Consider the following 24,463-nt stretch of genomic DNA (forward strand, 5'->3'; position numbering starts at 1 on the left):
ACCGTTTGTTATCAGTCAGTGTTCTCCAGAGAAACAGAAAAAGTATATATTTTTACTCAAATCTATATATTGACAGAATACATACACACACACACACACACACACACACACACACACACACACACACATACATTTATTGCAAGCAATTGGCTTAGGTAACTGAGGGGCTGGCAAATCTGAAATCTGTAGGGCAGGTCAGCAGGCTGGAGACGTTCATGCAAGAGCTGATGTTGCAGTCCTGAGGCAGAATTTCTTCTTCCCTAGGAAACTTCAGTAGACTCTTGAGGCCTTCAACTGATTGGATGAGGCCCACCCTCATCCCACTGGAGATTACTTCAATGGCGAGTAGCCTGCTTTCCTAACCACATTTACAAGATACTGGCACTGCAACACCTTGATTAGTGTTTGATTGGATAACTGGGGACTCTAGCCTAGCTCAGTTGACAAATCAAACTAATCCTCAAGCCAAAGGAAAAAACAAAAAAAGCAAATTAGGCTTTGAAAATATTTCCTGAACCTGATAAATGCAGTTGTATTCCATATCGATTATATTTTACTTCTCAATATTCGTGTATATTTTTAGTCTGCTCAGCATCTGAATCTCCTTCCTACATTCGGGAAATCCACTTTTCTGTGAGTGTCAGTGACAGCCCAGCCCCATCTACCATTCTAGAGGCCCCAAAGTCTGATCCTGTCCCTGCTCGCCCCCAGCTGCTCTGTGACTTAAACCTAGCCGATTGGATGCTCTACCAGTGACCTTGATAAGGAATGGGTTTCACAAAGAAGCAGCTCTGGTTTGGGGCTGTCCCTGGTGGCAAGGGCAGAAGCATCCTGCCAGTACCCTCACCAGGCTGTTTCTGGAAATTTCCCTGGGCCCTGGGTTCCTGCATAGCCTCCTTGGTTCATGCCTATTCTCTAAGCCTGCTTTTTTCAGCCTTCTCATTGATTCTGTTAGAAACCTGCCATCTCTTTTTTGTTGTCCCTTTTGTGATAAGTTTAGCCTGAATCAGATTCTGAGGTATGTAACCCTAAACCCTAATTGGTATATATAGAAAAGTTACAGCAAAAATCAAACCTAATGGTGAAATGTGAGAACACCTTTTAAAGTGGTGTTTCTCGACTGGAACAGAGGCAATATTGCCTCTCAAGGGACATTTGGCAATGTCTGGAGATCTTCTCGGTTGTCACAACCTGCAGTGGGTATGGTGTGGATGGGGGTGAGGGCTCCGTGCTATGGCATCCAGCATCTACTGGTAGAGGCCAGGGATGCTGCTACCCCTCCTATGAAGTCAATAGTGCTGAGATTGAGAAACTCTGCTCTAAAGTAAGAAACAAGACAAGGAAGCTTGCTTTCACTGTTTCTCTTCAGTGCTATATTGAAGAATGTAAAAAGCAAAATAAAGCAAGAGAAAAAGAGATGTAAGGACTGGAATGGAAAAAAATGTTTACTTCTTGCAGATGATATGACTGAACACCTGAAGATAATATTCAGAAACTAGTAAAACCATAGATAACTCATCACGGTTGCTGGATGTAAGATCAATATACATAAGCAAATAGCATACTAACAACAACCACTTTAAAAGTAATACTACTACTTCTCTGTGTTATTTTTGCAACTTCTTGTGAATATATAATTATTTCAAAATAAAAAGGTTTTAAAAGATAATTTCAAAAATTTCTTTAGTAACAGCAACAAAAACTGTAAGCTATTTAAGACTAATTTAACCAAAATGTGAAAGAAATTTGTGAGGAAAATTATATATCTTCATTGAAGAACAAAATAAGAATTAAATAAATGGAGAGACATATCATATTCATGTTTGGAAAAATCCAATGCTGTAGGTTGTCACTTCTTTTAAAATTCATCTGTACATTCAATGCAATTCCAGCAAAAATCCCAACAAGGCTTTTAATAGAAGTCAACAAACTGACCTTAAAAATCATATAGGGGACTTTCCCTGGTGGCACAGTGGTTAAGAATCCGCCTGCCAATGCAGGGGACATGAGTTCGAGCCCTAGTCTGGGAAGATCCCATATGCCGTGGAGCAACTAAGCCCATGTGCCACAACTACTGAGCCCGCACTCTAGAGTCTGCAAGCCACAACTACTGAGCCCACATACCACAACTACTGAAGCCCATGTGCCACAACTACTGAAGCCCACGTGCCACAACTACTGAAGCCCGCATGCCTAGAGCCCGTGCTGCACAACAAAGAGAAGCCACCGCAGTGAGAAGCCCCCACACTGCAATGAAGAGTAGCCCCGCCATCCGCAACTAGAGAAAGCCCGCGCACAGCAACGAAGACCCAATGCAGCCAATAATAAATAAATAAATAAATAGATTTATTTAAAAAAAATCACATGGAAGAACTAAGGGCCAAATACATAAACTCTAGGCTGTGAATTTAAAAAAGCTTCTATAAAAACTTCTATAAACAAAATTTTGCTCTGGCTTTTCTGTATAGGTTGGGTTAAAGGCAGGTAAAACTGGAAGACAGGAGTTCCATGATAGTAATCTGTGCAAGAGGAAATGACCCAGGCCATGGGGATAATTGCAGGGAAATATTTAAGGAGTGAGATGTACAGACTTGGTGATTAATTAAATATGGGGAGTAAGAGAAGGAGAGAACAGGATGATACCAAGAGTTTCAGGCCTGGTAATTGGGTAGATAGTGGTTCCATTTTCTGGGATAGAAAACACAAAAGGAGGACTGGCATTTGGGAGAGAAGATATTGAATGTAGGTTTTGTTGATGAAAATTCAAGTAAGTATCAAGAAGAAAAAGAGGGAGTTTTATTGGAGCCAAACTGAGGATGCTAACTCAGGAAGCAGATTCTCAGGAAGCTCTGAGAACTGTTCTGCCTGATAGAAGTCAAAGGCATAGTCAGCTACAATTTTTTTTTTTTGGCGGTACGCGGGCCTCTCACTGCTGTGGCCTCTCCCGTCGTGGAGCACAGGCTCCGTATGCGCAGGCTCAGCGGCCATGGATCACGGGCCCAGCCGCTCCGCGGCATGTGGGATCCTCCCGAACCAGGGCACGAACCCGCGTCCCCTGCATTGGCAGGCGGACTCCCAACCACTGCGCCACCAGGGAAGCCCAGTCAGCTACATTTTTGAGACAAAGGATCGTACATCAAAATGATGTACTGATATTTCACATAAAGTTCCCCAAGGATTCATAGTCCAGGTAAGCATGTACAAAGCGAGCAGCAAGTCATTCTCACCCCCTACAGAGCTGGGAAAGAATGCTATTGTTTAAGAAGTTACGTTGCTAACGTCAGAAAAAAGAAAACAGATTGATCTTTTCTGTCGAGCAGGCACTCCTGTCTTTGAGCAGCTCTGGTTAATGTGTAATGCCGATGCCCGCTGCACATTAGGGAGGGAGGAGGCCCAAATGGACACAGAGGGAATTTTATGTTTAATTTTTTCTTGTCCTGTTTTAACAGATAAATTTTATTTCATCAGTTTGGACAGAGAGAGTTTGTAATGGATGGGGTCATCCAAGTGGAGCTGTCTGAGAGGTAGTTGGTTGTATAGGTCTGAGAGCCCAGGAGAAACATCTGGGCTGGAGACCTAAATCTAGGAATCTAGAACATAATAGAAGCAGTAAGAATGAATGAAAATCACCAAGAACAGTCATTAGATAAGAAGAGGGTGTGTTTAAGAACCCGGAGGAACAGACAGAGCAAGAAAGAAGGAAAAGAGGAACGTCCAGAGGGGTGGGAGGAGACCAGAGTCTTGTGCCAAAACCCAAGGAGAGGGAGCAAAAGGAGTGAGAATGTGGCTAGTGAACGAATGTGGCTGAAGTTCATGGAGAAGATGACCTGAGTCTGGTCAACTAGGTCAAGCAGCAGGGGCATCTTGGGCACTTGGCAAGAGGCCTTTCAGCAGTGTAGGAGGAGAGGAACCCTGCGTGGAGGGAGAAATGGCATGCACCAAAGGCAAGGCAGTGGGGCAGTGACGTTTCTTTTCTCTCTTAATCAATTTGGGTAAAAGTGTGTGTGGAGGGGAGGTCAACGATTCACTGGTTATGAACAAGAGACTTGGCATCTTGGCTAAAGTTTAGTTTCATTCTCTGTGCTGAGAGGTGGGTGGAGAGAGAAGTTCCTCTTCATTTGTCCTGGACCTATCTGATGAGAATCAGTTATGAATTACAGAAGATGTTCCTCAAAAGGCTCTCTTGCATGAAGCAGGGTACATCCACATAACAAATCACTCTGAAGACATGAAAAAGAATGGAGAAGTTTTCTTATACAGATACAGGTTCTTCTCTAGGATATATTGTTAGGTGTGAAACCACACAGGATCCTGTGGGGCTCCTGGGCATGGAAGCTTTTCTGTGTCCCCCATTTCTTGTTTGTAGGTAATAGACTCCAGCCTCCATGACCTTCCCTGAGTCCTGAAGGGCAGATTCAAACAGTTGCTAATCAGGGAAGGAAGGGGATGCAGAGACAGGGGAGGAACAGTCAAGAAACAATAGTGCAGCCTTGGGGCAGGTCCTGGTTCCACCACAAGGGATACACAGAACAATAGCTTTGAGCTCTTCTCCAGAACTGAAACCCCCAACAAATGGGAGATGTTAGCATTCTTCATTCCAGAGAAGGTCGCAGTTTGATAACCTTGAGGAGCTCCTCAGGAGACCACCTGAGGCCAGATTAAAGGAGTGCAGGCCCTGCACACACCCTGATCCTCATCAGCAACCCCACCCTTGAACCATTGCTATGAAACTCCTCACCAAATTCCACCAGGTTGGGACACACAGTTTTGCGAGACATGAGCCCACTGTGTCCCCCTTTGCCTGGCAAAACAATAAAGCTATTCTTTTCTACTTCACCCAAAACTCTGTCTCTGAGATTTGATTTAGCACTAGTGCACAGAGGACGAGGTTTTGGCATCAGGTGAGAAACACAAGGTGTAGAATGATGTTTATGGTATGCTACTCCTTGTGTAGATATACATATTTACTTGTGTTTTCAAAAAGAAAGACTAGAAGAATACACAAAACTAATAGTGGTGGTCATCCAAGGATAACGGTGTAGGACACGAGGTAGAAGATTTCCATGAATATATTTAGTATATAGTTTTATTTTGGAACCATGCACATGTTTTACATAGTTTAACAAAAGAAATAAAAGTAAGATAAAAAGCAGTTCCTAAAAACTGAAAACAATTGACCCTACCCCTATCAAGGTAAAGAAGAACCACACAGAAAACATACTTCCTTGGTGTGACTTTCAACACAATGATTTGAATCCATATCTCTAGGAAAATTCTTCTAAGGATCAATAGCAGATCAAATAATTCTTAAACTCCATTCAGTACTCTTCTTGTCAGTAGTAATATTAATATTGCTAATATGAGACTATTATAAGTTATTAATGTAAAACAAATACATAATTATTGGACTGTCATTAGAAATTAAGATTTCTAGTATAAAAGAGATACAGCATAAAATCAAAGAAGTTAAATCAAAACCTTCTAATATTAAATTTGAATGGGATATATCAGAATGGTCTTATGATTTTTTTTCTCTTAAAAAGTATTTCCTAGTTCTGTCCATCAAAAGGGCCAAGAAACAATGACATCCAGATTGTGGTTTCTAATACAACTTCCCTGTGAAAGGAATCAGAGGTTTTTTTGGGGGGAATAAAAAAAGACTGACTCATGGTCTGAAGCAGAAAATGGGCAAGATTTTCACCCTGTTGTGTCAGAAAGCAAAGAGGCTGTTGTAGGCGCCATGGGGCAGAGTAAGGATATAGGACTAGCAATCCAGGTGGCAAATGGCTTACTAGAAAACTCTAGACTGGAACTTGACTCCTGTTTTTAGTTCTAGCTCTCGACTTTGGGCAAGATGCTTAATCTCTCTGAGACTAGGTCTCCATGAAATTTATTTTTCATTAGTAAGATGAAGATAAACACCCTTTCCTTTTCCTCAACTCAGGGCTATTGCCATCCCATAAGACTACCTTTGCATAAAATAGAAAATTGCCCCTTCTTCCTGGCCTCTTAGCTAGGTGCCCTTGGGAACACAATATCACTAACATTTATTATCTCACAGTTTCTCTAAGAATCCAGATACAGCTTAGCTGAGTGTCTCTGGCTCAGTGTCTCTCATAAGGCTGCAGCCAAGGTGGTGGTTTGTGTCTCATCTGAGGGCTTGATTGGGGGTGGATCCACGCCCAAGCTCACTCAGTGGTTGAGGGCTGGATTCATGTCTGTATATGTTATTGCTTCACCAGAGGGAAACAACCAGTAGGATGTGTCTACGCCTATGTCCTTGTCCAAGTCCATGTTCACATCCACACCTGCACCCACATCTCTATCTATCTAGATCTATATATTGCAAGGACCTGGCTTATGTAATTGTGGGGTCTGACTAGGTTAGTCTGAAATCCATACGGCAGGCTGTGAGGAAGGCAGGTGAAATCTTTTGGGCAGAAGCTGATGCTATAATCCACATCCTCAGGGAAACCTTGGTTCTGTTTTTAAGGGCTTTCAGTGAATTGAATCAGACCCAGATTATCTAGGAAAATCTCTTTTGCAAAAAGTCAACTGATTCTAGATGTCAATCACATCTACAAAATATCTTCACAGCAACACCAAGATGTGTGTTTAAGTTAATGGCTGGGTATTGTAGCCTGGCCAGGTTGGCACATAAAATTGACCATCACAAATTCCTCAAGAGCTGCCAGCCAACGGGTGTCCTCACTTCCTTGCCTTGTGGGCCTCTCCAAAGGGCAGCTCACAGCACAGCAGCTGGCTTCCTCGGAGCAAGGGAGTGAGAAGAGCCAGGGAGAATGTCCGAGCAAGACAGAAGTTGCAGCCTTTTGTAACCTGACCTCTGAAGTGACATCTTGCCACTTCTGTTGTATTCTGTTTGTTAGAAGCAAAATATGTAGGTTCAGCCCACACTCAAGGGGACGGGATGACCCAAGGGTGTGAGTAGGAGTCTGCAATCATAGGGGCCCTACTCAGTAAATGCTGGGAAGAGTAAGTGAGATAATGTGTGTGAAAGAATTGTGTAATCCAGTAGATAAATATTAGCTAGAACCATATAAAATTGCTAGTATTAGATTGTTCATTTTTTACCCACAAAAATGGCTGTCATCTAACGTAAGTTGTAGTTAAATAGGGAACTGATAGGGTGTAAAACAACTTTACAATTTTTGAGGGGGCCAGGCATGAATGGAATCTTGGATAAATGGCAGTGGTGAGGGGTAGAGAGAGAGAAGCAGTGACAATTTTACTAGGTTTGCATTTGGCTTGTTCCTCTCTCTCTCTCACTCTCTCTATCATTTCTATCATCAATCAATCAATCTATCTCTCTATCTCTCTATCTATCTATCATCTATCATCTACTACCTATCTATCATCTATCTATCTATCTATCTATCATCTACTATCTATCTATCATCCATCTTCTATCTGTCTATCTATCTGCCATCTACTATCTATCTATCTAGCTATCATCTATCTATATCTATCCCTATATCATTGTCTACTGATTGATCTATCTTCCTATCTATCATCTATTTATTATGTATTTTGTCTGGTCAGCTGCTGGGATTGATTTGGGCATATTTAAAATGCAACCCAAGGCTAGCGCTTTGCAAAGGTTTTGTCTGCACCTTGAGCAATGAGTTTGTTGTGGACTAAGGGAGTATCCACAGCATACGCCTCTGAAGCATCCGTCCACAGTGGATTCTTTTCTCTCCTTTCATTTTCTTTTCTTCTTCTGTGTTTTCTCTTTCTGATCCATTTGGCACCAAAGGCAATAGACTTCCCAGCCCTTTGTGGATGAGAGAAAAAGAGTAGGTCCTCTGTAACCCTAAAGGTATAACTTTTAAAGTGATAAACCATAGTTAGCTTATCATCCTGAGGCCACCCTCAACGACACACAAGTCCTGTAGAAACAGATATGTGTGTTATTTCTATATTATTCTACAGATAGAAATATTTATCTAGAGAAATAAAAAAATAAGCAAAGAAACAAAAGTGCACACGGAGCAACTTTCCACCTGGAGGAAAGGTGTATCTCTTCTGTCATCAATGATTCTGAATTGGGTTTCTGCCGCTGCCAACTGACACTTTTATACTAAATTGTATTTTTTTTAAAGGGGTGTGGTCAGAGGAAAGAAAATTCACACCAGTTTGAAATAAAGTAGGGCAAGTCAACATACTTCTACCCATTTTCTTTGAGTGCAATTCTTTTGTTCCTCTGTTTCTTTCATAGTTTTTAATGGGCATCATCCTCAGATTCAAAGACCAGATGTGCTTTCTTATCATCCAAGATGAGCTGTTATTAATGGAAGAGAAGAAAATCAGCAATGTGGATTTTTTTTTTTTTTTTTTTTTTGCGGTACGCGGGCCTCTCACTGTTGTGGCCTCTCCCGTTGCGGAGCACAGGCTCCGGACGCGCAGGCTCAGCGGCCATGGCTCACGGGCCCAGCTGCTACGCGGCATGTGGGAACCTCCCGAACCGGGGCACGAACCCGCGTCCCCTGCATCGGCAGGCGGACTCTCAGCCGCAGCGCCACCAGGGAAGCCCAGCAATGTGGATTTTTAAATAGAACTTGGAGGGAACAGAAAATAATGCCACTCTGTATTCAGAAATCCCAAACGTAGTGCCATGCTGACCTGGAGGAACAACCAACTTCGTGGCATCGAACCCCTTCAGTTAACAGGACGGCCCCGGGATTACTCACCTGCTGTCCCCAACTCTCTTCCACTCAGTCCCTCCACAACGTGGCTCTTGTCTCCCAAGTGTGAGGAGTAATAAAGTGTGTGAGGTTAATAAAGAGGCGAAATGCGTGGGAAACTGAGGTTTTCCTTTTTCTTTTTCCTCTTTTACTTATTTTCCTTCCCCCAATACTTGTTCCTCCCCTCAGCCCCTCTGTCTGCAAATAAAATGCTGTCTTTTTAACCTAAATACAAGAAACACAATTAAGATTCGATAATCGACATGTTCACGAAAGACATGCACAGATAAGTTCATGGCAGCATTATCCATTCTAGCCCCAAACAATCCAAACGGTGTGATGGACAATAGTGACGTGTTTGCACAGTGGGGTCCTACATGGTAAAGAAAATGAATGAACCAACTCTACATGCAACAGTGTGGGTGAATCTCACACACGTGATTTTGCATGAAAATTACACAAACACAAAAGAATAAAATGCATTTACGAAAAGTCCCCAGACAGGCAAGACTAATCAGTGGTGTTGGAAGTCTGGCCAGTGGTAACCTCTGAGAAGAAGGGTTGGAGCAGTAACTTGGGGGGTCTGAGAGGGGTCTCCGGGGTGCTGACAACGTTCGTTTTTGGTGTGACTTGGGTGGTTACACAGGTGTGATCACTTTGTAAGAATTCATCAATTTCTATACTTACAGCTTGTGAAATTTTCTACACGTGACTGACATGGATAAAAAATTTAAAATAATACCAATATGCTAATAGGGAAAAAATACAACAAAGGCAGTAGACACTTTGGAAAAGCTCCCCATGAACTGCTCAGAAGTTTGCCAAGGGAAAAGCAAAGGAAAGTTGGGTGGAGTCAGAGTTGAGTGGAAGTGATAGAATTAGTTCTTTTTCTGGACTCCTTGGAGCTTTGATACAGGTGTGTAATTGGAATTTGGGCTTTATAATCAAAACTGAAGTCCTTTGAAGGATTTCCAAGTAACTCAGTGTATTGCTAAACATAAAAAAAAAAAGGGCAGGGAATTCCCTGGCGGTCCAGTGGTTAAGACTCTGTGCTTCCACTGCAGGGGACTTGGGTTCAATCCCCGGTCAGGGAACAAAGATCCAGTGTGCCTCACGGTGTACAGAAATCGTAAAGGCCAAAATATGTACATATTTCCAAAATGACTTAGATAAACTAGGAAAATCAGAGCCAAGTCTAACCCTCCAGGAATGTGTGCACTACTCTGGTAGCTGGGCCTTGGGTCAGAGGAGGAATCCAGGACTGGGTTTGCCACTGTTCTGGCACCAAATGCCATTTAAAAAAATTCCAGTGCAAAACAGTGGTATCTATTTAGACCTGAGCCACCAAGACAATATTTCAGAGAGGGTCTTCTCCTCCTTAAAGTGCAAAATCAACGGGTCCTGCAGGACGGAGGATGGAAGGGATGTTTTCTGGTCTTCCTTGCCCGGCAGGGTCTCTGTTGCCAGTCCTTTCTGGAGACCAGACCGATAGGAGATGGACTTCTCAGCCTTTTTCCCAGCATCCATCTCCACCTGGCCCTCTATCCTGACCTGCACTGCCTTGTCTCCTTCCTCAGGACCTTGTCTGAGGGCATCACCTCCTCAACGTTCATGGAATTGACCCCTGGGCGCATTTTCAGCTCCTTCCTCTGCCTCCCCTATCCAATGAGTCACCAAGCTCTATGGCTTGCCCCTTGCCTCAGCTCTGGACGAGGGGTTCTCATCCTTAGTGAACACTGCAATCACCTGGAGAGCTTTAAAGCACAGATACCTGGCTCTCACCCCGAGGTTCTGGTTCAGCTGGTCTGCGGGTGTAACGTGGGCATCTATACTTTGGAAGTCCTCCTGACTCTGATACGCAGCCCAGATGGAGAACCTCAGCTCCAGATCTGGCCTCTTCCTCTTCACTGCTGTCCTGTTTTCCCTTGCTCCCACTGACACTATCTTTCTTTGCCCTATTGAGACAGCCTCCTATCTGGTTTGCCTATGTCTGGCCTCACTATTCTGATCCATATGTGCTGTCCTTTTGATATCCTAACCTAAAATCCTACCTCTGACATTCAAAGTCTGCCCTAAGTAACTCCTATCTACTTTTTAACCTTGTCTTACCCCACCCACCGGTGCCCTGCACTTCCGAGTATGTTCCATCCATCTATGTGCCTGCATTTTCCTGGTACCTGTTGAGGGTGTGTCACCCATACCCGCCCCTGAGACCTGAAGGATCCAGGTCTTGATTTATCTCTGTGTTTATTTCAAAGCACCCGATATTCGTCGAATGTTTTACAGTCGTGCTTCAAGAGATATGCAGTGGTTTATGCCCTGAACCGGCTCTGACTTGACCACAGATGCACAGATGAGACCTGGAGGTGTCCAAAAGTTCCCTTTGCTTCATCACCATGCTAAGATCTCCACAGGGGGTGGAGGAGGTGGGGTGGGGTGGGCTAGAGAGACTTGCCCTCTGCTAGGCACAATTTGCGCCGAGTGCAAAGAAGCCTGGAAGACTGCGCATGCCCTGGCTGCCCCCAGCTGCCCTCAGAAATCTCCGCCCCTTTCCTAGAGCCTGCCTCCTACCCCTTCAAATCCTTTACTCCCCTCCCTTTGGAGAGAAGGTACTTTTAGAGCATGAACCCTCCTTTCTCCATTCTTTGATCAACGAATCAAGTTTCTGCTCTGCTCTACCTGACATTTGATTGGCATTTGCAGCTCTGGGCAAAGGACCCATTAAGGGGTCACCCACCCATTGGGGATCAGTAACAGTTGTCTTCTCTCAACACCCAGCTGGATCTCCATACCTCTGGAAACCTTCCTTCCTTCAGTTAACACATCTGCTTCTTCTCCACTTCCCCCCAGCACACTGTTTATACCCAGGAGACACAGAGTCTGCCCTGTGTACCATATAGGTAAGGATTTTCTATTCCAATGAGGCCGAGAGATCCCAGGAGATGGAGCCCCTCCATTGCAGGTAATAAGTGACCTGGTCTCCTCTGCATCTAGGATGGTGTGAGTAGTATTCCATCCAAAGGAGAGTTGAAAAATAGCCACTCAAATCATTCTCTGTGCTCTGTGGTTCCGAACCCAGCTGAGAAAGACATTCTTCAAAGTGGATGCTCTGTAAATGCAAAATTCATGAGATAATATATTCTGAATCTGAATTCCAGAGGCAGTGGGATTTGAATCTGTGTTGGAACAATCACTCCACACACTTTTGCCCTTTTCTTGCTCTGCTCTGTACTCTAGAGGCTATCAAATGAAAATATTTAATTTTGCAAGCTCCTTTGTAGCTAGGGTGGCTCTTTACAGAACTCTGGTTCAGGCAGAAGTCCCTGGGGGAGACCTTTCTTGTGCTTCCCCTCTTCTGTCGACCTGGAATGCAGATGTAATAGCTGGAGGAGCAGCAGCCATTTTTTCACACTTAGAGTCACATGGTAATTATGATGAAGCCAGAAGACACAAGGATGACATTGTTTTGGATTGGTCTCAGCCTATTAATAATGATGCTATTCACTAGGAATGCCTGGGGGTGTTCACCTGGGACCTTTTGGTGAGTCCTCAGAGACATTTCCCTGACCAGAGCCAATGTTGAGGCTGGACTGGCTCTGACAGATCATATTATAATTGCAAGATGCACCTCAGCAACAACGATTAGGGAACTTTGCAAAAATCAGATTTATTACTCTGGGTTCTGGAGGGTACATGCCAGGTTTAAGACCATACTGTGAGGTTGCAGGTAGAGAGGGAGAGCAAGAGAGACTGAGCATGTATCTGGGGTTTTTGCCTTTATTGGGACTGAGGGTGGGGTGTCTAGTGTTGCAGGTTCATTTTTTTACTGACAAATTTACAACATAAGAGTGGAAATTAAAGCACAGGAAAGGACACACAGGGTCAGTCCGGTGGTCAGTTATCATCCAGAACCTTCTAAAAGGAGAACTTTATGGGTGGGAGGCAGCCTGGCCCTTGACCTCGTTATGTAGTTGGCAATGTGTTTATTTGAGATGGATTTGTTGGCGATCAAAAGCTTAACGTCAGCACTTATGCTCAGAAAAGCTAGTTGTCAGGCACTCTCACTGCAGACATCCTTGAGTAGTGGCCTCGGGCTTGGACTGTTTACTACTAAGCTTCACACTGTATGAGAAAAATAAAACTCTTTACTTCTTTAAACTAGTCTTTGTCAAGTTTATCACACACACACACACACACACACACACACGCACACACGCCTTATATCTCTAATGTAGGGGTGGAAAAATTCCTTTCTTCCCTTCTAGGTTCTTTGGATGGTTTAATAATGAAATTGGCACAACACAAAGTAACAAGAGAAAATTTAATTACATACATATATACGAGAGTCCCATAAAAATATGAGACTCAAAGAAGTGACCAAAGCAGGAAGGCTTTTATATCTTTTAGACAAAGAAAATAAATTTGTGAAGAATCGATAAGACAAAGGGGTTTAGGCTTGGCATAGCAAATGGGTGAAAAAATAACCAGGTATGTTTACACAGCCTGCTTGGCCCTGAATTCCCAGGCTCTGGTGATAAGGATGCCTTCTACTCTCCTGGTACAGGGAGGGCACCTTTCACCCTGGAGATTGATCAATTGCTTTCAGGGACACAGAGAAGGGTCAGCGTGTTCTTGCAACAGCTGTTTCTCAAATACCTTTAATTCAAAATAATCAATCATATCTGGGGGTGGCTTATTCTGCTCCCCTTTATCTCCATAAAATCCTCCTCTCCCATGCTTCTGGTTAATTAAAGAGAGGGTTCTTCAACTCTCCTGCTTTAAGCTAATGCTTTAAACGCAGGGTGTGCACATTCAACAGCAATAAGGTAATTAATAAGTAATTTATTTTCTGCAGTTCATTTTTCCTTTAACCTCTTATAAGCCTCCTCCACTTACTAAGTGATTTCTGAGAACTTACTATCAGCTGTGCTCTGGCTCTGGAGTGGTCAACCAGCCACGTAGCATCGCTGGCTGTGGTGTGCTGGTAAATGCTTAGGGGTGGGGGGACCCCATGCCATTTGTGCATTTCCATTTGTGCATTTCCCATTTCTATGGTGTAAGTACTACCATCAAGGTGATTTCAAGCTCCCAATAGAGATGCACATAACTGGTCCCTGGGAGCCCTGAGTGCCACACCTGCAGCACACCCCTGGAACTCGGTGCTCCCAAAGATAACATCAGGGCTCTTGCAAAATTCATTGTCTTAAGAGTGAGCCTTAAACACATTTCTCCAGATAAAAGGCTTTTGATGACTAGATCCAACCCGAGGGGAACGGCTGGGAGGCTGAGTGGATTTGGTCCTAGACTAGTGGCTTTCCTTTACCCTGAATTCCCCAAAAGTCTTGTCAAGAGCTCCACCACCTTCCCATTTTCTTTCTTTTGTGTCATGCTGATTATGAAACCCACCATCTTCACTCTAATTTCTCTGGGGAGGGAATTTAATAGACCCGTTTTTTCTGACAGTTATGTTTAGTCATGCATTCCAGGCTGATCTGATGTGTTCAAAATCGCTATGAATTATTTCTACCTTTGGTTATTTCACATACTATTTCCTTATGCTGAAGTTCACATAAAGGATTCTGCCACTAGCAAGTATCCGAACTAAAAGAGGCTGGCCGCGCAGCATTGACAAAGGCCGTTAGTGATGCTGGGGAGGGAGCCTCCCCTACGTGGGTCCTCACCTTCCCCAACCACACCCACTCACTCAGACTATAGCGACTTGCCCTTCCTCTTGGGCTGAGCTGGTGAGATCCCAATTATGTCACCTGAAGTTACAATTTCATTAATTGGGTCTCATTAACCAGGGATTATTTATACCTCTATTTGTTTAGTTCAGGTTTCCTGTTATACTTGGAAGCAAGTGTTTGCTAAGCAAATTAACAGTGTAATCAAGATCCCAGGGAGAATGTTTAAGTGATTAAACGTCAAAGGTAAATTACAATAGAATATAATTACTATTTAAATAAATACCCCAGGGTCTTTCCCTAGAAACATCTTGGGAGGCAAATAATTTAGTTATTTTATACACCTAGAAATCATAAAAGCAAGATTTTTAAAAATGTTATTCTATTATAATTGAGAATATTCAGATTGACGTGACTGCACCCAAATTGTGCAAATGAGAACTTTGAGTATACTTCAAAGGATAGTTACAGAACCACTAATTATATCCTGTATGCGTTATATTAGTTTTTAACTGTAAACAATATGTACAGTCTTATATATATATATATATATATATATATATATATATATATACACACACACACACACATATATATATTTATTTATTTATTTTTGGCTGCTTTGAGTCTTCTTTGCTGCGCACGGGCTTTCTCTAGTTGCGGTGAGCTAGGGCTACTCTTCGTTGCGGTGTGCAGGCTTCGCACTGCGGTGGCTTCTCTTTGTTGTGGAGCACAGGCTCTAGGCACGCAGGCTTCAGTAGTTATGGCTTGTGGGCTTAGTTGCTGCACTGCATGTGGGATCTTCCAAGACCAGGGCTTGAACCTGTGTCCCCTGCATTGGCAGGCAGATTCTTAACCACTGCACCACCAGGGAAGTCCAAGATGTACAGTCTTTCCCTGTGATTCCAACTTAAGTGTGGATCACTTGCTAATTAATTCACTTCTGTTGTTCAGTTTCCCAAGTTTAAAAATAGCATTTATCTGCCCATACAAAGACTTGGACATGAATATTCATGGTAGTTTTTAATTTAGAGTAGCCCAAACTAGAAGTAACCCAAATGTCCACCAATAAGAAAATGGATAAATAAATGTTGATATATTCACACAACATAACAGTACTCAACAGTAAAAAAAGAACAGACTACAGATACATGCACCATGGATAAATCTCAAAAATACGATGCTGAGAAAAGGGAACCAGACACAAAAGCATTAATACTGTGTGATTCCATTGATATGAATTTTAGAAAAGACTAAAGTCACCTACAATGACCAAGAGTAGAATAATGGTTGTCTTGGGCGGCCAGGGGTTGAGAGTATCGACATCTTTGGGGGACTATTCACTGTTCAGTCTACCACAGTCTGCCTCAGGCTCCCAAAGATTCGTACCCATCCTACGTGCAAAATACAGTCAGCCGGTCCCAGAGTCCCCCAGATTCTCAAATCATTACAGCATCAACTCAACTCCAAAATCTTATCATCTGTCTTATCAGATCAAAAGTCCTAAATCTCATTATCTAAATCACTGAAAGCAGGTATCAGTGAGACCCTGGGTATGATCACCCTGGGGCAAAATTCCTCTCCATCAGTGGATACGTGAATTGGAGTCCAGAATTTCAATGATGGGAAGCATCATCCCCCAAGTGAGTCATTGGAAGTGATGATAAGTAGGGCCAATGTTACTTCCACACTTGATTTCCACACTTATATGTAATACCTACTGGGGATGCAGGATCATGTTTTGTTGTTGACTTACTACATCCTGGAGGGTAGTGCCCACCCTTGATGGGTACCACCTCCAAGGTGATGCTTTACCTGTGTCTTCAAAGAATTCTTCCATTGTGCTATCAGGTCAGAAGCTTTGGTGTGGTACAGTATGTGATAGGACCGGTGACTTTGTGGTCATTGGCCCACTGTCAAACTTTTTTGCTGTAAAGTGAGTCCCTGAGCCCATGAGATGTTACGTGGGATCCATATTCGTGGATCAAATATTCTGTAAACCTTCAGCTAGTGGTGCTGCCTGAAGCCCTGTGGACAGGAAAGGCAAACACACATTGGCATATGAGTTAATGCCTATCAAGGTGAGTCATTCCCTTCCAGGACAGCTGGTTGGTCTCTGAATGACGGTACCATTTTGAGAGTTCAGGGTGGCACTCTATTGTTTGAGGGTTGGACATTCAGCCATAGCAGTAGCTAGATGAGCCTTGATGAGTTGGAGCCCATGCTGCTGGGCTCTTGCATAGCCTCCTTCCTGCCACCATGGCTATTCTATTCATGCATCCATTGTGTAAGCACTGGTGTGGTCAATGAATGAGAGGACTGACCTCAGTTGGCTGAGCCATTTTATCTACTTGGTTGCATGGTGAGTACTCTCTGGTGGATGCTAACATAGAACACAATGATCTTTACACCTAATGCTCATTCCCACAGGACCATCTACAGACCTCCTTGTCCCTTCAAAACTTCCTTCCTCCAAGCCACTGAACAGTGAGCCAAGCAGTTCACCATTGCCCACGAGTCCATGTATGTTCTAACCTCAAGTCACTTCTGCACCAAATGGATGACAGAGGTTTGAAGCTCTTCCCATTGGGAGGAGTTCCATCACCATGACTTTCAGGGCCCCCTCCCTGAGCACTCAGTGACTGTAGTGAATCAATAGTCTGTTTTCAGGGTGTACCACGTAGCAAGCTGACTCACCAATGAACTAAAACTTAGCCTATTATCTCCTCTTTAGCAGGTAGTAATGTACAGCCCTCATCCTGTGGCCACAGGTGTGAACAGCAGCCGGCATTCAGCAGAGGTGGGAGCTAGATCAGCCTTGGTGAGGGGCCATGCAGAACCTCCCTCCACCCCTGCCATCTTGGCTACTCCACCCATGGGCCATTGCAGGCGCAACGGGTGACTGAGGACAGAGGCCATTGGACACCACCAGACCAGTCACCCTGTCCGACTGGTTGTAGAGGCACAGAGGCCCTCAGTGGACAGTGCCATGGACATGGGCATCTGTATGCCCCCTGCCCACTCCCCAAAGCCCATCCACATCCCTTTTCCCTGGGCCTCCAGTGTCTTTGTCTGCTGGGGCTGATAAGACGCAATACCGTAGCCTGGGGGAGGGAGGGAGCGTAAGCAGCAGGCATCTATTTCTCACAGTTCTGAAGGCTGGAAGTTCAAGATCAGGGTGCAGGCATGGTTGGGTTCTGAGCTCTCTTTCTTGCTTGTACATGGTCACCTTCTGCTGTGTCCTCACATAACAAAGAAAGAGAGAGTGCTCCCTGGTCTCTTCCTGTGAGGACACTAATCTCATCATGAAGATCCAACTGTCATGACCTCATCTAACCCCAGCTATCTCCCAAAGGCCCATCTCCAAATACCATCACATTGCAGGTTAGGGCTTCAACATATAAATTTTGGAAGGGGGAGGGGGTGGAGACACAATTCAGTCCATAGCATCCAGTCTCTGATCTACAACCCTGCTTCTTCTAGGTCTCCACCAGAGGTCTCGATCCACTGGTGTAACAGTCCTAAATGACATGGATCTCTAGGCCACCTGCAGGTGCAACTTACTTTCTGGCCCTGCTGGTGCCTCATCTGTAGGCTCCACTTCCATTGTAAGAATTATTTGCTTGTGAGTGTGTAGGTCAAGATGGGCAGTGATGGCTACATGGTCACTTGGTGTTCATGGTCAGGTAATCAGTCTCGATCAGGATCCAGCAGCAGGACAAATGCTTTTCCTTTCAAATACTGTATATTTCTCTGCTGCAGTTGGCATGGGCTTGCTCTAGAATCTTGGGGGTCTACATTGTGATTCTCCTGATGGGGTTTGTCTTAAGTGGCCACCACAGACACACAGGGTCTCCCAGGCTGCATGGCCAAGCAGCAGGCACACTTACACCACAGCCTGGACCTACTGCGGTGCCCTTTCCTTTTCTCAGTGTCCCTGAGAGCTGGCACCTTCCATGCCACACAGTAAATGTAAATGTGTTCGGTAATATTCTGAAGTTTGAAATATGTTACTTCCAGAAAGCGGAGAACCAAGCTGTGCTTCCTTCTTAGAGGTGGGAGATAAAAATGCAATAATTCATCCTTTACTTTAGAGGGGATGTCCCAGCAAGCCCCGGCCCATTAAGCTCTTAAAAATTTACTGAATATCCTGAATTTTTACAGCAATTTCTCCCACCTTCTGGAGCACTTCTATCTTTCAGAAACCTCCAGCATACTTGCCACTTTTGTTCATTCAGTCTACTTACCATGTCATCTATAGAGTGGACCAACGTGATGTTCTGGGAAAAGTCCAGATGGCCCAGGCCTTTTCGGATTAAATTATGACAGGGGGAAGGAGAATTAATGCAACCCTGGGGCAGAGCTATAAATAAATGCTGTTCTCCATCTCATGTGTAAACTGCTTCTAATCCTCTTCCCGGATAAAGATGAAAAATAACGCATACGTCAAATCAAGGGCTGCATATCACATCCACGCGAATTGATTCTAGAAAAGAGACCACATCTGGCACAATGGCTGTTGTCAAGGCTGCTGTGTGGTTGAGTTGGCAGTAGTTCACGTTTATCTTCCAGAACCTCCACGACTTGGAAGGAGCCCAGTTAGTAAACAAGACAGAGGAGGTGATAGAAGCCTTCACCCCCTGCACTGGTATTTAAAGATCTTTCATTTCTCTGGGAAATATTGTTTTTTATTTAGTCTCTTGTCCTGAAGCCAATTACATGAGTTTCTGTCTGGCTTTCCCACTGTGATAGCTCTTACCACTTAGGCCAAGGAATCCATACGTGGTAGAGCAGAGTCCTAGGGCTACCACAACAAAATACCACCAGTGGGTTAGTTTAAACAACAGATATTGATTTTCTCACAGCTCTGGAGGCCAGAAGTCCATCATGAAGGTGTGGGCAGGGCTGGTTCCTTCCGAGGATGTGAGGGAGAATCTATCCCCTCCCTCTCAGCTTCTGGTGGTTCTGTGGAAATCTTTGGCTTTCCTTGGCTTGCAGAAGCATCACTCTAATTTCTGCTTCCATATTCCCACGGTGTTCTCCCTAAGTGTGTCTCTGTGTCCAAATTTCTCTTTTTTATAAGGACACCAGTCATATTAGATTAGGGCCTGTCCTAATGACCTTAACTGATTACATGTGCAACCATCATTTCCTAACCAGGGAACATTCTGAGGTACTGGGGATTATGACTTCAAAATGTGAGTTTTGGGGGACACAATTCAACCCATCATATGTGGGCTCTTCCAACTACCAAGTCTGTCCATTCCAGTTATATTGATACATGGAGAATGGGGAGACGGCCACTGGGTGAGTCTGTGCACCTGCCAGACCTGGGCCAAGTCTGGCCTTATTATCAGCCCCAATGTGCCCCCACTCCAACAGGGGCACCCTGGTGGTGCTTCAGATCCCTGAGTGTCAACCACCGTGTATAGCAGCCCTCAAACTGTGTGTGTCTCCTTTCTGTTAGTGGCTGTGGGTCCCTTTGGGGAACGACTGGGGAATCATTACCGGTTGCATTTGCTGTGGTGCTGAGGGCCCTTCCTCCTGAGAATCCAGCGTCTTCTTTAGTCCATGGGCTTCAGCCCTGAGAAGTGGCTCAGGTACAGAAAGTGGGCAGGGGTTGGGACTTATTGCCCTCAGCATCCCCACCAGCCATCCTTGATTTTGGTTGAATGTAGAGATGGGGCCATACCCCACTGGCTGCCTCTGTCTTGTTCCTCGGAACTCTGTCCTAGTTTCCATGTCCAGGGCTCTCTGAGGAGTGAGCTCTTCCAGCTGCCCTTCCAGTCATGCTTCCCATTACAGTAATCGCATCCTTGTGGCTGCTGGTGGGGAACTGCTGCCCCCAGGCCTTTGTACTTTGTGGATTCCCTCCTCCCACTGCTATCAGGGAGCCTGGTCCTGCCACAGCATCCTGTGGTCAGCCAGCCCCTAGCTTCCCAACAGTGCTTGTGGCTTCTCACCTGAGGATTTCTAACCATTGTCTTCAGATGGTTCCCAAGAACACAGGTGGCATGGTCACTCCTCTGGACAAGCCCCCCGACATGTTCCCCCAGCTCTGGCTGGTGCATGTCCGCTGGGTCCTGCAGCTCCAGTGGGGCAGAGCCCCTCTCTCCCCTGGCCGACCCAACCCTTCCCTGGCTGGGTTATGTTGCAAGTAAACCCAGGTTGCTGGCGGGATGGTGAGTTTGGAGTAGGTCCTGGGGAAAGGGTGGGGGACGCATGTTTTCTTACAAGGCAGGGGCCTCTGCACTGTCGTCAAGCAAGGTTGGGGCGGAGATGCATTCATCAGAGAAGAGTTGGCTACTTATATAGACCCAGAGGGTTGAGGATTTGCGTATTGACTCAGCTGTCGCCATCTGGAGTGTTTGAGTCTCTGTCCTTTCCCATCAGGGCCCTCACTTTGTTATACCAGGCTTGCGGGGGTGGAGTCAAACACCCCTGCAGGTTTGTTATCCTTACACTTAATTCCTGGGCCGGAGCCTCAGCTGGTTCAACCCTCCATGAGTCTCTCTACACACGGCCAAGGAGGTCCTATGGCTTTCACCTTTGTCTTTGATTTCCTCTTTTTAAAAAAATTCAAGTATAGTTGATTTACAGCGTTGTGTTAGTTTCTGGTGTACCGCAAAATGATTCAGCTATACATATATATATTCTTTTCCATTATGTTTTATCACAGGATATTGAATAGAGCTCTCTGTGCTCTACAGTAGGCCCTTGTCGTTGATCCATTCTCTATGTAATAGCTTGCATCTGCTAGGCCCAAACTCCCAATCCACCTTTGCCTTGAGTTGATGACTGAGCCACGTCAGGCTTTCGCTGTGTTCTGCCAGCTCTCTGACAGTGCCCGGCCGCAGCCTCTGAGCCCACAGTCCTCATGTTGCCCCATCCCGAACCTCTTGGTGCTCCCTTCCAAGGGGATTTTATCCCATCCATCGTCTGTGAGGGCGTCATGATTGCACTTGGGCTGAACCATCTGAGTACATTGAACTGTTCCAGGAATTGTCCATCGTTGCCCATCATCAGCCTGAAGTCCATGGCCATCCAGAGGGTGGATGGTCCAACTACCTACTCCCATTTTAGAGTCCGCTTCTTTGGTCCAGTATCGCCCAGACTGTCCTCAGCAGGACACAGAGATGGAGGCGTGTGTGCGGAGCTTCACTGGGGTGGGGAGGTGCTGTCAGGGTGCTGGCAGGGAGTCAAGCAGGAAACGGAGCAGCAGGAATGTGATGGTAACAGAGACCTCGGCCAGCCCCGTGGTTCTGTGAAGAGGGGACGGCCCTTTACAGTGTTCCGAACTGAGGCCTGGGGCTGGGCTGGCTGTTGTCTTCCCACACCGTGGGCCTTTGGATACAGGTTGCCCTTGGGAGGGGAGTGAAACCTTGGGCAAGGAAGCTTGCTTTGGCTGGGGACCATTCCTGGAGACACAGTGAAGTGTGAGCCATGCAGGTGACACTCCTGGAAGCCGGGGGGACATCTGAGGGTGTCCCTCAGCATCTGCTACAGGCCTGCTTTGGAGAAGGCTCAGGTGTGCCAGGCAACACGTCCCCAGCCCGTCTCAGAAAGGAGCCTGTCCACCTGTATCCTGAAAGTCACAAAGCCCAGAACCTACTTCCCAGAAAAGAGTTCAGGAGCCCCCAGGTGTGCCTGAGCCCCGACCAGGCCAGCTTCCCACAGGGAGGACAGGGGTAGGTAGAGCACGCGGGTGCCTGGATCAGGGCATCTGCAAGCGTGTCCTGATGGGGCAGGGCCGGGAGGGCTCTAGCTGTCCCCACTCCTCTCTCCCTAAATCCCTCCTCTTCTTGCAGGAACAAGGTGTGAGGCACAGACAGAATAGTGGACCTGGCCACAGAGGTTCCAAGAGGCTGGGAATGTCTGCTCCGGGGTCAGGCAGGCCTCTGGGGAGAGAGAGGAAGTGGTTCCTCCAATTCGGCACAATGGGCATTTGTGGACATTTTGCCTACACAGCATCCATTCCTACTTGTTAAAAACATCGCATCTCCTCTTGGAAAAGGACTTCTCCCTGATGTGTGTTGCCCTGGGGGTGTCCATCTGTCAAGGTGTTCTGCCAGCTCCAGCCAAGGGGTAGGCACATGCCCCAAACTCAGCCATGCAGACTTTCTCTGGGACTTGAATTTTGAGGGGAATCATCTCCAGATGGAAAAAGGTGGTGGGAGCACATTCATCCCACTGATGGGCCCTGAACTATCAGTGGCTGAGAGGTTGAGAGGTCCTGCTGTGTAGACACCCAGGATCTGGTCCTGCTTCCAAACACTGTTCTCAGCTCCATCTATTCCTTGAGCTGCCCAACTTTCCCCTGAATTTTGCTTGTGACCCGGAGTTAGATGCTGTTTACAGCCAAAACCCTTGAATGTGATAAGATGCAGCCCAGTCTGGTCCCCAGACACACATTCATAACCACTAGCTATGGACATGTTGGCTAAGAAACCCATCCTGTTTCCTCCAGGATTTGCCACGTAGGCTTTCAATGGGGTTCATTTTCATCTGGACCCCAGATCGTTTTGTTGAAATGTTATTGCTGAGAGCTGGGAGGATGGGGTAAGGCAAGGTTTCTTATAAAGGACAGATTCAGGTGGGGGAAGGTGTCATTAGCCCTAAACAATCCTTTCTCATGAAGAACTTTCTGTCTTGATGATAACCCTAGATATTCATTTTCTCGTAAAAGCTGTGCTTCAGGCATCGTCGGGACTGGACAGCATCAACGCTGACACTGCGGTTGAAAGTGTGTCTTCCATGCTCACTTCGGCAGCACACACACTAAAATTGTAATGATACAGAGAAGATTATCGGGGACCCTGTGCAAGGATGACATGCAAATTTGGGAAGTGTTCCATGTTTTTAAATGTCCATTGACAGATAAATGGATAAAGAAGATGTGGTATACACACACACACACACACACACACATATACACACACAATGGACTATTGCTCAGCCATTAAAAGGAATGAAATAATGCCATTTGCAGCAACACGGATGGACCTAGAGATGATCATACTAAGTGAAGTAAGTCAGAAAGAGAAAGACAAACACCATACGACATCACTTATGTGTGGAATCTAAGATACGACACAAATGAACGTATCTACAAAACAGAAACAGACTCACAGACATAGAGAACAGACTTGTGGTTGCCAAGAGGTGGGGGTGGGATGGATTGGGATTTGGGGATTAGCAGATGCAAACTAGTATATATGGAATGGATAAACAACAGGTCCTACTGTAGAGCACAGGGAACTATATTCAATATCCTGTGGCAAACCATAATGCAAAAGAATATGAAAAAGAATATATATATGAGTCACTTTGCTCTACAGCAGAGATTAATACAACATTGTAAATCAACTATACTTCAATAAAAAAAAGAAATGTACGTCTTCTGTCTCTCAGCTGCTGCTGGGAGGTTTTTGTGGATATCCCTGTGATGTGGGAGTGTTTTATTATGATCATGAATTTATTTTGTACCAACAATATACATATTTGGTTCTCAGGTGAAATTTTCTTTTTGTTAAATTTCAAAAGGCCAATAGGACTCAGTGTTTGAAATGCTGCTTTTCTTCTGTTTTGCTGACAGACATGTTTTGAGGTGCTTTTGGGGTGTGTGTGTCTTATTTATTAATAGAACTGAAAAAGAAATTATTTAATGTTTTTCTTGGTGCACTGGCCTGGAAAAATATTTTTATCTCTGACCAGTTCCTTGCTTGGTGTATGCTGGTACCTGAAGGCTGGGTCTTCAAATCTCTCTTGAATGTGACTTTCTTTCCTTTCCAATAAAGGGAAAAGAAAACCCTTTATTTTCCTATTGAGGGTAGAATAAGCAAAGAATCGAGCGGAGGAAAATTTTAGCTTTTTATTCTAGTTGACCTCTGTTTTCCAAGAAGAGCATTTGATTCTCCCTTAAGACACAGAGCTGATAATCCCTGGTACCGTAACCCTCTCTCTAAATGTAAATAAATATGTGCTTCTGTTTTCAACTGGGTCACATCACTCCAGCTTCCAGAAAGTTTCAGTCCAAATTATGGCGGTCCATATATTTATCTTCTTAACAATCAGCCC

The 24,463-nt window shown here is 45.0% G+C and overlaps 2 non-coding genes across 2 annotated transcripts in view; both read left to right on the top strand.

Moving 5' to 3' along the window:
• Positions 1 to 8,810, top strand: part of LOC101281946 (uncharacterized) — a 77,951-nt gene extending 69,141 nt beyond the window's left edge. The window contains exon 3 of the transcript XR_004480482.2: positions 8,237 to 8,810. This is a non-coding gene — a transcript (uncharacterized LOC101281946). The remainder of the gene's footprint in view (positions 1 to 8,236) is intronic.
• A 14,330-nt stretch (positions 8,811 to 23,140) lies between these two features.
• Positions 23,141 to 23,247, top strand: LOC117199327 (U6 spliceosomal RNA). Its single transcript, XR_004480555.1, has one exon. It is a non-coding gene; the product is annotated as a U6 spliceosomal RNA (small nuclear RNA).
• The last annotated feature ends 1,216 nt before the right edge of the window (positions 23,248 to 24,463 follow it).

Source organism: Orcinus orca, chromosome 5, assembly GCF_937001465.1.
Source record: "Orcinus orca chromosome 5, mOrcOrc1.1, whole genome shotgun sequence".
NCBI classification, from domain to species: domain Eukaryota; kingdom Metazoa; phylum Chordata; class Mammalia; order Artiodactyla; family Delphinidae; genus Orcinus; species Orcinus orca.